A 15771-nucleotide genomic window follows, 5' to 3' on the forward strand; every position below is an offset into this window, starting at 1 on the left:
TAAATGAGACAATATTTGACAAAATTTATAAAAAAAATTCATTTATTTATTTCTAATGAAAAAAATGGCAAATGAATTTTAAAAAAAATTTTGAGAATAAAATTACATTTTTTGCTTATTTTTCTTTGCTGACTAGAAAGCAATAAAACAAGTCTTGTGTCAATAAACTGTTTTTAGCTAATGTGTTATAAAAATGGACAAAAAGTTAGAGGAATGGAAGTTTAGAAATAATTAACGAAATCTCAAAAGGTGCGTGAATATAATAAAAATTCGTTTATAAATTGTCATTCTCCAGAAATTTTATTTTCCTTTTTTCAAATGTCATTCTTTTCAATATTAATTCGGTGGAAATTAATTATTTAATTAAATTAATTATTCGGTGGAAATAGAAAATAAGGCTTTAGAAAAAAATACAGAAAATAATAAAGGAAAATAAAAATTAAGAAAGAATGACTTTTGGAAATAAACCCGAAAATAAATTACCGAGAATGACAATTAAATAGCGACAAAATTTAGAGAAAAATATTTTAAAATCAAAATTTTATTCACCCACCTTGGAAAAAATGTCAATCGAAAATTGCTTTTTCGATAAAAAAAAAAGAAAACGAAGGAAAAAAAAATTTAGTAAATTTGTCATGTTCGTTGATATGTGTGTCTGATAATTTTTCATTTAATATTTTCTAGCTAAATTTCTACGTTTTAGCTAAATTTTTATACATTTTAGCTAAATTAACGAGATAAACGAAAAAACTTTCATAAAGTTTTGTGTTTTTTTCCATCGAAGCTAAATTTTTATACGCATTTTAGCTAAACAAATTTTTTTAGCTGAAGCTTATAATCATTTATGCTTTAAACAAATGGAAGCATAATTTTTTTTTTTAGCTAAATTTGCATTTTTTTAGCTAAAAATAAAAAAAAAACACATTTTAGCTAAATTTACATATAATACGTTTTAGCTAAATATAAAATAAACTTTTAGCTAAATTTATACGTTTTAGACAAATATATCAATGTTTCAGCTTAATTTGTACGTTTTAGCTATAAACATAAGTTTTTTTAGCTAAATTTCTATTTTATAGCTAAATATACACACGTTTTAGCTAAATTTGTATACTTGTTAGCAAAATTTGTAACATTTAGAAATAATTTCCTTGTTCGATTGGAAATTGACAAAGCAAATCGAAGAAAAAAAATGAAAAAAAAAACGAAAAAAATGAAAGAAAAAATGAAACAATGAAGAAATTGTAGAATGTGAAAGAATGTTAACAAAAAAAAAAAAAATTTGTGACGAGGTTGCATGACTGACTTCGTTAGGAAGAATTCACTCTATGATATTAAAAAAAAAAAAAAAAAAAATAACAATGTTGTGGCAATCTTTATATAGGGATTTAAAAAAAAGAGATTGTTTTTAACATTATATATTAATTCGAAAACTGAAGATAACTGCCGACAAGTGCTTACAGGATATGTTATTGCGCTTTTTTCGTATAAATTATAAAAACGCTTGATACACTATACATAAATGTATGCAAAAAGAGCGTTAATATTGTAAAGTAAAGTATATAGATATAAATATATATATAATTCTGTATACATAAATATATGTATAAATATATATGTATTTATATATAAATATACATTATACATAATATACATATGAAATATAATATTAACGATTAATAAAAGTGGTAGTATAAATAAATTATTGTCTTTATTATTTAATTACGTAAACCAAGTAATAATTAATTTTTTAAAAATTAATTAAATTATTAGATTAAATAATTTAATTTTTATTTCATTTTGCTGAATAAATTATTTTCATATTATTTTCTTTTATTAATTTATAACAATCCCAATGGCACGAAATTTTCTATTTACGTTCACGTTCCACTGGAGTATTTAGAATTTTTCTTTTTTTGGAAAGGTTTTTTCTTCCGGTTTGAAAATAAGCTTTTAGGTTTTAAATTAATAATTAAAAGCTTGTATTTTTTAAATTAAAAATTAAAAGCTTATTTTGAAACCGAAAGAAAGAACCGTTCCAAAAAAGGAAAAATTTTAAATATTCCAGTGGAACAAGCTTTTAATTTTTAATTTAAAAAAAGCTTTTAATTTTCAATTAAAAAAAAGCTTTTAATTTTTAATTAAAAAAAGCTTTTGATTTTTAATTTTAAAAAAGGCTTTTAATTTTAAATTTAAAAAAATCAAGGTAATAAATTAAAATAAAAAATTAAAAAGTAAAATATAAATTTATGATAATCATTAACAAATTTTATGACAATAAATTACTCAATTTCCTTGAAACAAAAGTTAAAAGTTAAATTAGATTCTTGAAAGAAAATTGAAGTTTCCCTTCAATTTTAATGATTTAAAAATAAATTCACATTTAGAATAACAAAATTTGTAAAAATAATGAAAGATTATTAATTTATAAATTAAAAACAAATCTACTCCTTATTTCTTCACTGTTATAAACGGAATTGTAAAAGGACCGTAAAGAAAATTATTTTGATAAAATTATATCACAGATTATTTTCTTGATAGTTTTATATTTATTTTCAAAAATTGTTATATACTCTTGAAAATAAAAATTTTTATTTTACTATTGTTTGTATTTGTAGTTTCTGAGCTTATTGTTTGAAAATAATGAAGAAATCTATAGAAGCGTATTTTTGATGTCAGATAAAATGGAAGTTCTACTAAATCAGGGGAAACCCAGTGTTACGTTTCACAAAGTTCTAAGTAGATGGCGCAACGAGTCAATCGAAATAAAAAAAAAATTTGAATTTGAAATTTTTTTTAATAATTCATTGTTTTACTGGCAAATTTTGCAACAATAAGAAATTACTTGCGAAATCAATTTCTGAAATTTATAAAAATATTTAAAAACAAAGGTAATTAATGCAAAATTAAAAGAAAAATTAATGCAAAAATTAATATAAAAATGTTTCGTGAAAAATGATGGGAAAATTTAAAAATAAAAATATTTTTTTATATTATAAATAAAAAAAATATTGAAAAATTAAAATAAAAATACTACAAAAATTTAATTAATTAATTAATTAATTTTTGTAGTATTTTTATATTAATTTTGTCATTTATTTTTGCATTAACTTTAAAGATACTATACAAAAATTAATACAAAATTTAATTTATAGGGGAATGTAGTCAAGGTTGGCCTACTGTCTAGGTAGGCCACTCGCGTTTTTTTGTCAAGTTCACTAGCGCCACCTACGCGCATTTTTGTCGAAGCTTGTCTTAGTGAAACCTAACTTTTTGTTCAATTACATTTTCGGAAAATCGAAAATTGTGTTTTCTGTGACGTCGGTACAAAAAAAGCTCAAAAAAAGTTTTGTGCATAATGTGAAAAACCATTAATAAAAGATAAAAAACAAATTGAATCGTCAAGGCAAGTATGCAGAAAATTTGTGGGACTCATGGTTGAAAGGAAAACAAAGTAAAAAATCGAATCCCGAAACGTATTTCTTTTTGTTTACAACAATTCGGTAATGTTACTTACTGTCAAGGTCGGCCACTATGTGTTTAAAATGCGCAAAGTTGAGGACGAGCTACTTCATTTGCAAAAACTGCAATTCTGTATAACTCATAATATAATTGATCATCTTATTAATATTTTTATTTAATTTTATTAATATTTTAGTGCAAAACTTTTTTTTATTTATATTTATTTTTTTATATTGTTTATTGTTATTATTTTGTTATTTCATTAAGTTACAAACTGTAAACAATAAAGAATCAATTTTCCGTAACTCCAAACATGTTATTTTATTTTTTAACGATTAATGCCCTTTGAATTTTAAACATGGCCGACCTTGACTGTAATGGCTAACCTGGACTACAAATTTTTTTTTTTTTAAATCTTTATAACTTTTTCATTTTTAAACCTGTCAATTTACTTTGTACAGAAAAAATGTTCCTATTAAACAGGACTTTCCAACCATATACTTCAATTGTCCAAATTCATTTTTAAAAAAAAGTTATAAACAAAAGTCAAAAAGGTGGCCGACCTAGACTATGTTCCCCTACATATTATTAGTCAAATTAACTGCTTTAAAAAATAAATAATAAAAATTTAAACTATACAATATTTTTAATAAACAATTTTTTAGAATTAATTTTTAATTTAAACTTTAAAGTAATAAGAGGTAAATAATAAACTTAATTTTTATAAATTATTTTTTTATTATAGATAAATTTTTTCTTTTCGTGAAAAAAAATAAAAAACTTTTGCTTTTTTTTAACAAAGAGCCGTGTTCGAGTCAAGATGAAAGTTTTTTTCTTTTGCACTTTTATAAAATTAAATATTTAAATTTGTAATTTCTGACAGGTTTCTCTCAATTTTCCTATACAGTGAAACCTGTGGGAATGGAACTCGATTTTTTCAAATTTTATCGCAGTAAACTAATTTTTAAAAAATTATTTTATAATTTAATTTTGTAATATTTTCACAATATTCCAAATATTAAGTGAAAATAATTCTTATTCAGGACATTTTTATAATCCAAAAATTTTTTAAAAATAGAGTTTCATTCTAACAGGTTCGACTGTATGTAAAAAACGAAAATTTTCAATTTTAATGAGAATTGGTTCTTTTTTAGTTTAGAAAAAAAAATTAAAGAAGGTTGGAAATGAAAATTAGAAGGTGAAAAGAATACTTTTAGTATTTCTATATATTAACTGGCACCTGGGAGGTGTGTTTACAAAAACTGTTATGAGCTTCGTTCACGGTATGCTTCCCACTGCTCGCTCCCCTTATTTTCCAATTTATAACAAGACATTTTTAGCGTGACGAAAATGTCAAGGTACTTATAGCTACAGGTAAACATACCCTAAATCACGAGTAGTAGCCACGCGGGAGTGCTTTCGAGACTGACCTCACTTTTCGTAAAACTGCAACGGGAACCATAAATGCTTCTGACACACCAATTTTCTCTTCAGGGTCTTATTTTCAACTTTTATTTAACAAACATTCCGTCATCCACTTTACTTCCTTTTTTTAAATAAAAATTTCATATTATTATTATATTATAATATCTTCGTATTCTTTCATTCACTTTTGGCCTCATAGTTTGAAGTCAGTCATTGCTCTCTAAATTTTAAATCTTTAAATCTAATTTTAAATTTAAATTAGTGACTGACTTTTTGCTTTTGGGATTGTCAAAAATAGCCAATTTTACATTTTTGATCCATTTTTTGAAAAAATATAAAAATTTTTGGCTTTTCCGAAAATTCAAACTATTTTCTTCCTTTTCTGCAATTCTAAATAAAAAATTCATTAATAAATTTTTTTTAAATTTAGCGTGGTCTTCGTAATGATTTTTGGCTTTAAAATTTTGTCAAAAGTCAAACCGAAAATGTCAAATTGTCTAATTTGACATTTTTGGACAGTTTTTTAGAAAAAAAAAAAGAAATTGTCGGCGTTTCCCAAAATTCAATTTATTTTCATTCTATTTCGCATCACTAAAAAAAAATTCATTTTTACATTTTTTTTAATTTAGCGTGGTCTTCGTAATGATTTTTGGCTTTAAAATTTGTCAAAAGTAGCCAATTTAACATTTTCGGACAATTTTTTGGAAAAATAATGAAAATTTTTGGCATTTCCGAAAATTTAAACTGTTTTCTTCCTATTCTGTATTAGAAAGTATAAAGAGTTCATTAATAATTTTTTCAAAAAATTTATTGTGGTCTTCGTAATCATTTTTAGCTTTAAAGTTTGTCAAAAATAGCCAATTTCACACTTTCGACCCGTTTTTAGTAAAAGATTTTTGACTTTATTTACTTTTTTAAATTCTTTAATTCAAAATTTCACATTTATTTCCTTAGAAACAGTTTTTAATTAAAAATATATTTTAGAAATTAAATTTAGTTTGTTTAAACAAAAAAATAGTTAAATAAGTATGAAGAAAATAGTAAAAAAAAAATATTTCTCAATTTTTTTTCTGTATTTTGTACTAAATTTAATTTGTTTAAAAGTACATTTTTATACCGAAAAAATTCTTTATGAAAGACAGTTAAACTAAATAAAAACAGTCCAAAAATATAGTTAAGAAAATAGTTTAAAAAAAAGTATTTTTATAATTTAAAGTACCTATTATATGTCAATTAAAATTTTGTTTGTTTAAATAAAAAAAAATTGTTAAAAATAGAAACAGTGAGAAAATAGTTACGAATAGTTACGAATAGTTACGAAAAATTAACCAAAATTAACGAAAATTTACTTTACAATTTCCATGTCGATTATTTAAAACAAAATTAAAAAATATCTTTAAAAAAATAAAAATTTTGAACTCAAATGCGATTATGTCTACACTGAGTAGTTGCTTTTCTCGACTAAAAATACACCAATAAAAAGAAGAATTGAATTCTCGAAAGAAGTTGACCTCATATTCTCAGGTCAAAAAAATATAAGACCTTTTTTTTTGAACTTTTGCAATTCTAGGTCGTAACTCGCTCCTTCGTAAACTAGACTTTTATTAAATTATTGGGGTCCTTCTGTTATGCTTCCGAAACGGTCGAAAGCACAATGAACAGTTAGAAACTGTAAATGAACTGACCTGTTTACCCAAGATGGTATCGTTTCTCTCACTGAAGAAAATTTACAAATTTGCATGAATTCTCTATTTTCGTGGGGGAGGGGGAAATTATGCCATGAACTCAATTTGTGTTATTTGTTGCTTTTATGAGCAAAAGCCAAGCAAAGCATGCAAAGCGAGCAAAGTCAAAGCAGGGCATAAAAATTTTATTTTCAGGTGCTGAAAATTTCCTATACCTCCTCTCTATATACATATAACCAAAAATACTCAACTCGAACTAATTCTATACAATATTTTATTGTCCTATATATATATATATGTATAGTGGAAGAAATTTTTTTTCCCCTCAGCTTTATATTTAAATTTTAAATGCTCATTAAGAAATAAAATAATATTTTACGCTTCTGAATGGATTTTTACAATAATTTATAATCTTAAATTTTGAACGCTTCCGGAGGGGGTCTGTTTTTCGTATTTTTGAATTTATAGATTTTGGGTTGATAATAAAAAATTAGTTTTACTTTTGTGGACAAACTGAATCATTTTGATCCGGATAAAGAACTTAATTTAATTAATTACTTAGAAGTCAAAAAAATTTTATAGAATTTTGATTTTTCCTAAAGTTTGGAGAACTAATTTTTATAGTAAATAAATAATTATAAGTAGTAAATGACTGATTATTATTAATAAAAAATAAATAATTCTTAGTAAATAAATAATTAGTAGAAAATGACTGATTATAAATGAAAAATATATAATTCTTAGTAAATAAATAATTATCAGTAGAAAATAGCTGATTATTAATGAAAAATAAATAATTCTTAGTAAATAAATAATTATCAGTAATAGAAAAGGACTGATTATTATTAATAGTAGAAAATAAGTAATTAATGGTAGAAAATTACTAATTATTATAGTATAAAAAATTGCTGATAAATAGTAGAAAATTACTGATTATTGGTAGAGAATAATTAATTTAGTTATAAATAATTAATAAAATTTTACTTATAATCAGTTATTATTAACTATTTGATTCAACGACTGCCTTTCTTTCTATCAAATTTTTTCTATTTTCAACTAATTAAAATTCAGATAAGAGTAATAAAAAATAGAAAATAAATTTCGAAAATTCGCCAATAAAAATAAAAATGTTACTTCCACAGGATAAATGAAATTTTTATATTGAAACGAAATGTTTAGCGAGTGCAAACAAAGTTTGTTTATAAATAATTAAATTGAAATGGTTTCACGTTAATAAGGACTGATTAAGAAGCGGTCATTTTATAGTGTTTACTGAACATGTTTCCTCCCTGCGAGGGGGAAAAACAGGGATAAATGAGTGGGTGGAGATTTTTCATTATATACGTCCCTGGACCAAATAGGTTCAGACTCGAAAATTAATGTTCCATTTTTAATTGCCCTGTGTTTTTCCCCTTCTGTTTAGGAAAATTAGGGGTCAAAAATTTTTCCTCTTCTTCTTCTTCTTCTTCTTTTAAGTTTTAAGTATAAATTATGATGACTCTTATAAGTGACTCGTGGCTAATTTTGCAAGTCACTTAAGAGTCATTATGAGTCACTTAAGAGTCGTCATGAATCACCTGAGAGACTCAAAGTGAAATGCACTTGGAAATTACTCTAAATAGCGTTATTAGTTCTCGTACTGATTTGATAATTTTTCTTTTTTGGATAATTTTAAAGAAAATTAATTATTGGTGATAATTTTTACTCCCTTTTATGAGTAAAAATTTTCGTCATAATTCCTAAAATTAAATTCTAAAATTAAACATTTAAACAGTCAGAGTCAAATAAGAGAAAATTTTACTTATAAATTAAATTTTTCATAAATATATAAAACATGAAGAAGTCAATCACTCCGAGTCTTCGACTCGATTTCTTCATGTTTTATAATAATTAAAGATGACAGAGTGATATAAAATCATTATCAATTTAATTATTATTTTCAAGAATTTTTAACTAAAATTCTTCTCTAAATCGATTATCTATATTAATTTTTAATAATTTTCGAAAAAGTTCTTGGACAATTTTCAAATTCTTTTGGAAAATTTTATTATAAAACAGTAGATACGAAAAATCATTGAATTAAAGAAAATTTTTGAAAATAAATTGAATTTCGAAGAAGAATTTAATTATTTCTGATAATTGATAAAGTTTGACCAGAATTTTCAAAATTTTTCAAACATAATTGAGTTTCTGTGAAGAATTTTATTAGTTCAACGAAAATAATTTGAATCCCTCTAAAAATGTTATTATTTATGAAAATAATTGAATGATTGTGAAGAAATTTATAAAAAGAAATTTGCAAATAATTGAATTTTTGTAAAATTTTTATTATTACAATTTACAAATAATTGAAATGAGGAAAATGTTTGAAAATACTTGAAATTTTGACAAGAATTTTATTAAATTTTTTGAAAATAATTGAATTTCGGAGAAGTATTTTATTGTTTATAAAGATAATTGAAAGTTTGACCAGAATTTTCAAAAATTTTTCGAACATAATTGAATTTCTGCGAAGAATTTTATTACTTTTACGAAAATAATTGAATTTCTGCAATGATTTGTAATTTCTTTAAAATTCTCCAAATTATATCGTACAATTTACGAATTTTTCGTCGTTTTTCAATCAAATTACAATAATCTGTTATTTGAATAAAATAAATTTTCTCTCAGTGTAAAATTATTAATATTCATTAAAACGAAAGGGAATATTTTTAAATAATAGAAATGCTTCAAGTAAATATTTATTTGTTTCAAGTAAATATTTATTTGATTCAAGTACACATTTAATAGCCCTTAAGTTTGTTTGAATAAAAATAATTTTTTTTGACTTGTACAATTATTTATATTTTATTAAAACAAAAGGAAAAAAATTCTAATTGACAGTTAAAATTTGTAAAGAATGTTTCCTTTTCAAACTAAATTGATGATCATTAAAATTGTGTTTACAAATTATATCGTCTTTTCAGCTATAGCTTGGGGTGTCACGGGATCGCCCTGAGTCAACAAATCAAATGCATAGAGTATAATAAGCGTGATTCTCTCCCTCGAGAGAGGGACTGACAGTTCTTGAACCATAAAATAAGTAAAATATATATTTAAAAAAAAAAAGAAAAGAAGAAATGACAGGAGGATACAAGGACATATTTTTATCGAGGGGGTCACATGTGATCGGGTATATACACTTTGAAAATTTTTGGTTCGAGAAAAATACACACATACAAATATTTTCTATATGCGCACATCCATTAACGAGAAGTTGCTATCGCCAGATATACTATAGTCGCGCGTTAAAAGGTTTATGCGTGGGTGGCTGTGGTTATGGTTGTGGTCTGTAGCGTGTCACTCGAACGCTCAAAAACCGGACCACAAATCGTGCTTGTCTGAACTCGGGTCACGTAGGTAATATAGGTTTTGCACTCTTCTCTTTTCTCGTGAATATGTTGTGAAGACAAAAAAAATAATAATATTGCTGTCATAAAGTTTGAAATTTCTTTATTTTCTGGAAAAATTGGGGTGAAAAAAAAATCTTGTCGAGAGTTGATGGTATTTTTTTTTTTTTTTTTTTTTGAGTTTTATACACAGCAGATTTCCAGGTTTTGTTGAACGAAGTAGAGTAGTTGCCTGAGGGATGAGGAACCGGGGGTTGAAGCCATTACCGGCACAAAGCTGCCACCAGATTGCCGTTGGGCTTTGTACCGCCTCGCTCGCTTCGTTCGTATTCATGATTTAAATTCAATTGGCTTTATCTGCCGTCCCGCAGCGAATCCCGGAACTCAGTCGCTGATGATAGAATCGCTGTGAGATCAGACAAATTCGGTACATACTCTTGACTCCACATTTGAATAACCAAGGTACATATATATACATTCAAGGAATATGGGAATTTGTATATAACAGGACACAAAATCCCGAAGGAGAAATTAATAAAAAGAAAGAAATTAAAACAATAATTTTTTTGGGGGTTTTTTGAGTCACTACGAAATCAGGACGAAAAGAATATAAAAAAAATTACTACACGAATTTCTACATATTATTAGAAAATAAAGTGAAAATTCAGTAGAAATTTTTCTTTTTTTGAATTTCGCGCCAATTTTGTTCGTTAAATTGCCGTCTAGATGGCGTGAAAATTCGCTCACAAACGAAATAAGACGAATGGAGTACATAAAGTATGGTGATGATTAAAAATTGTTTCGATTCAGTTATAAATTTCTATTATTTTCTATATTCTACTCTAAATTCTAACTCAACATTGAAAAAGGATTTTTTTTAATTAAAAAATAAGTAGCCAAAAAAATATATTTGAATTACATGTAATTTTTATTGAATCAAACTTATTATGAAGTAAATCAAAAATATTGTTTAATTCAAAGATAATTTCTGATTGACAGTATAACAGAGATAATTATGTTTCATTCGAATGTATTTCTTTCAATTATTTTAAAAAATAATGGGGTTTTTCTTGAATAATTTAAATTGAAAATTTTGGAAGGAATTGAATTTTAAGTAGAAGAATTTTATTAAAATTGTATATTGAAAATAATTGAATTCCTCAGAAGAATTTTATTATTTATAAAAATAATTTAATTCTTGCGCAGAATTTTACTATTTATAAAAATAATTGAATTGGTCCGAAGAATTTATTAAAAAATATAGAAAATAAATTAATTTTATGTAGGTAAATATTTGAAAACAATTAAATTCTTTTGAGCGAAATTCTATTAAAATTGTTTTGAAAAGAATTGAATTTCAGCAAAGAATTTTACTACATTTATAAAAATAATTGAAAAGATGGAAGAATTTATTAAAATTTTAGAAAAAATTGAATTGTTTTGAAGAATTTTATAGAAATATTTGAAAATAATTAAATTCTTTTGAGAAATTCAATTAAAGTTGTTTCGCAAATAATTGAATTTCTGTAAAGAATTTTATTAAAATTAAGCATATTCAAAATAATTGTATTCATGAGAAGAATTTTATTATTTTTTGAAAATAATTAAATTCTTTCAATTTTTTTAACAAATATATTTAAAAATTGCATTGAAAGTATACTTTAATTTTCATATAGAATTTTTTCTGGAATATTTTGAGAATAATTGAATTATTTTTTGGAGAATCTTAAATTCTTGTTGAAATTGAATTTTATGAAAATTTTTGAAAATAATAAAATTCTTTCGTGTAATTTTATTTAAATTGGATTAAAAATAATTTAATTCCTGCAAAAAATTTTAGTATTTATCAAAATTGCATAGAAATGAAAAATTGAATTCTTTTAAAGAATTTTACTATTTATAAAAAAAAATAATTAAATTCTTTCGTGAAATTTTAATAAAATTTTGTTAAAAATAATTTAATTTTTGCAAAAAATTTTACTATTTATAAAAATAATTGAATTCCTCCAAAGAATATTATTATTTATATAAAAATAATTCAATTCTTGCGAAGAATTTTACTATTTATATAACAATAATTAAATTCTGGCGTGAAATGTTATTAAAAATTTTGTTAAAAATAATTGAATTTTTGCAAAAAAATTTACTATTTATAAAAATAATTGAATTCTTCCAATGTGTGATATTATTTATATAAAAATAATTGAATTCTTCCAATGTGTGATATTATTTATATAAAAATAATTGAATTTTTGCGTAGAATTATATATTTAAATTTTTGAAAATATAAACAATAGTAATTAATTTTGTATTTGATACGTACAAAATAAATAATAATTATGATTATAAAATTATTTTAAAATTTATATTTGAAAATAAAAAATTTTTCTAATTTAGTAATTTAGCAGAAATGACTATTTATTAGGAAAATTTACTAATTCTACTAATAAAATTATTAATCAACAATTCGCAACACTTTTGATTCGTTTTTTGTGTGAATTTTATTTTTGTTTTTTTTCTTGCATTTTGTCTCAATTTGCTATTCTTAGAAAAACTGCAGTTTTTATTAATTTAAGGGTATAAGAGAGGGGAAAAGGGGGAAAAAAATAAAATTAGGTAAAAACGGGAACTGTGATTTTTTTACAATTTTAGTTTTACAATTTACAGATGTAAAGTGTGTAAATTGTAAAACTTGTAAAATAAAGGAAAATTGAATAGAACTTTGAAAATATTGAATAGAAAAAGGATTCGAAAATTTAAAGAAAACAATGAATATATAATAAAAGTTTTCGAGAAAAATGTCACCAAAAAATATTGCTCCAGATGTTATAATAATTCGTTCCGCCGGACATAAACGAGACACTATTGAAAATAAATATTACCACTTTCAGGCAAAGGATTTTGTCGCCTACTTTCGTTTCTATTGTGCAGTGATGAAAATTTGAATAGTGAACGGTGAAAAAGAGTTACACAAATATCGGGGAAAAAAAGGGGGGGACACGCTCCAAAGTATCGTAACGGCACTAAAAGTGCAAATTGTAAAATTGCAAAAGGGAACGCATGTAGCTTTTCATGTTTAAGGGGGCTGCAGAGAGAGAGACTGTGGAAGTTCAGGAGCATGAAGACGAAGTGCCAGGTCGTCCTTGGGGCCACGCGCCTCCAGCATTCGAGGTGTTTTATGGGGGCCCATAATGGGCCCCGTAATATCCATTCCATTTCTTCGTAGTTTGGTTATTCTCGCGGCAAATATACATCGCTTCCTCTTCCTTCCTTCCTTCCCTCCCCCCTTTTTTCTTTGTCCTCTCTCTCTCTCTCTCTCTATCTCCATCCTCCTAATAAACTATTCTTACAGCATCCGACCTCTGGAATTTTCTCTCCATTTTCTTCCGTCTCATTGCTACAGTTTAAATTTCAGGTCCTTCTTTTTCGGCCCCCGGAAACTTTCATATTTACGATGAGGGCATTGTTGTGCTGTTTTACGATCGTACAATAATTTCTATTTGCAAGATTACTTAGTTTCATTAAAACGACTGTCGGCGGGTGGTTCCTCAAGGTTGTTGCGTGTAAGCGTGCCAAAAACGTGAAAAAAAAGGAATTTTTTTTCTACGGACGAAATTCTTCAAGATAAACAATTTTTTCTGTCAATTCCTTATTCGGTTTTTCAATTAATAAAAGTTCTTTGGTGGCAAGAAGCTATTTTTGGTGTTTTTCACTCCCTGTGGAATATACTTTTTTTTGTTTTTTAACATTTTTAATAATTTTTATTTTCAATTTTTAAATTAATGTCTTCAAAATCATCAAATTGTTACAAAGAATTTTATCAAAAAATTTAATAATAATTGAATCCTCGAGAAGAATTTTGTTAAATTTTTTGCAAAGGATTTTACTATTTATAAATATAATTGAATTTTTTTTTGAAGAATTCATAAACATTTTAGAAAATAATTGAATTTTTTAAAAATATTTTACAACAAATTAAAATAAAAATTCAATTCTGAATTTTTTTTTTTGAAATAATAATTGTATTCATTCATGAAATGTTATTAAAATTTTGTTTAAAAGTAATAGAATTATGGCAAAAAATGTTACTATTTATAAAAATAATTGAAATCTTACAAAGAATGTTATTATTTATGAAAATAATTGAATTCTAGCAAAGATTTTACAACGAATTAAAAAAAAAATTGAATTTTTCCGTGGAATTTTTTTGAAAATAATTGAATTTTTTAAAAATATTTTATGACGAATTAAGAAAGAAATAAATTCAATTATTTTGTGAAATTTTTTTTTTAAAATAATTGAATTTTTTAAAAATTTTATAACGAATTAAGAAAAAAATTGAATTCTTACGTGAAATTCTTTAGAAAGCAATTAAATTTTTACAAAGATTTTACTGTTTAAAAAAATAATTGAATTGTTTCGAAGGATTTATTAAAATTTTGTATAAAAATAATTGAATTTTTGCAAAAAAATTTATAATTTATAAAAACAATTGAATTCTTACGAGAAATGCTATTATTTGTGTAAATAATTGAATTCTTGCGAAGAATTTTATAAAAATTTTTGAAATTAATAAACAAGAGTAAATAATTATTAATTTAGTTAATAATAATTGAATTTTTTTAAAGTTTGAATCTGAAATTATTCAAAATTTCATATTTGAAAATGAAAAATTTTGTAATTTGCTTTATAATAATTTCCGAATAAAGTCCAAAATATTCCATAAAAACCTAATAGTAAATATAAGTAATTTAGTATTCATGAATGAAATTGACTAATTCTACTAATAAAATTAGTAATTCTAATTCTGTTAATTTACTAGGAAAAATAGTACAGAATTAATAAATTTTACTAAATTCTGCTTCTAACAATAACAATTTTACTAATTCTACTCGTTAAAAAAATTTCGTAATTAGTAAATTTTATTAATAAATTCGTGAAAATTAGTACTCATGAATAAAATTTGCTAATTCTACTAATAAAATAATTAATTCTACTAATTTTACTAGTAAAAATTTTTTAGATTTAGTAAATATTATTAATTCTGCTTATAACAATAATAATTGCAATAACTTTACAAGTAAAGATAATTTAGAATTGGTAAATTTTATTAATAAATTAGTAGAAATTAGTAATGATGAATAGAATTTACTAATTCTACTAATAAAATTAATAATTCTACTAATTTTACTAGGAAAAATAATTTAGAAGTACATATTAGTAAATTTTACTTATAAAAATAATAATTCTACTAATTTTTCTAATTAAAATAATTTCGAATTAGTAAATTTTATTAATAACTTAGTTGAAAGTGAAATTATTGATTATTAATAAAATTGACTAATTTATTCTACTAATACAATTAATCATTCTTCTAATTTTAGTTATAAAAATAAGTTCCAATTTTAAATTATACTACAATAAGTTTGTAGAAATAACTATTTACGCCTAAACATTTATTAGTGAAATAGAAATTTCTACTAATTTTAGTCAATTTTTGGTTAATAAATATTTTTGGTAAAAAGTTTTCATCTGAATGAAATTGCATACAATTTAAAATGATCTAATATTCCAAATGAACTAAATTAAAATTGATCTAATGCTTAAAATTAACTTAATTTAAAATATTTTAATATTTAAAATTACCAAGAAATGAAAAAAATGATAAAATATTTCAAATTACCAGCAAAAACTTTAAAATCAAAAAAAAATTTAAAACAAACTGAAAAAAAATTCCACTCTGTCCAGAATGATATATAATGAGTTTTAGCAGATTATTTTTCTACGTATTCTAATATCAAGAACATATA

Source organism: Leptopilina heterotoma, unplaced genomic scaffold (assembly GCF_015476425.1).
Source record: "Leptopilina heterotoma isolate Lh14 unplaced genomic scaffold, ASM1547642v1 Lhet_287, whole genome shotgun sequence".
NCBI lineage: Eukaryota > Metazoa > Arthropoda > Insecta > Hymenoptera > Figitidae > Leptopilina > Leptopilina heterotoma.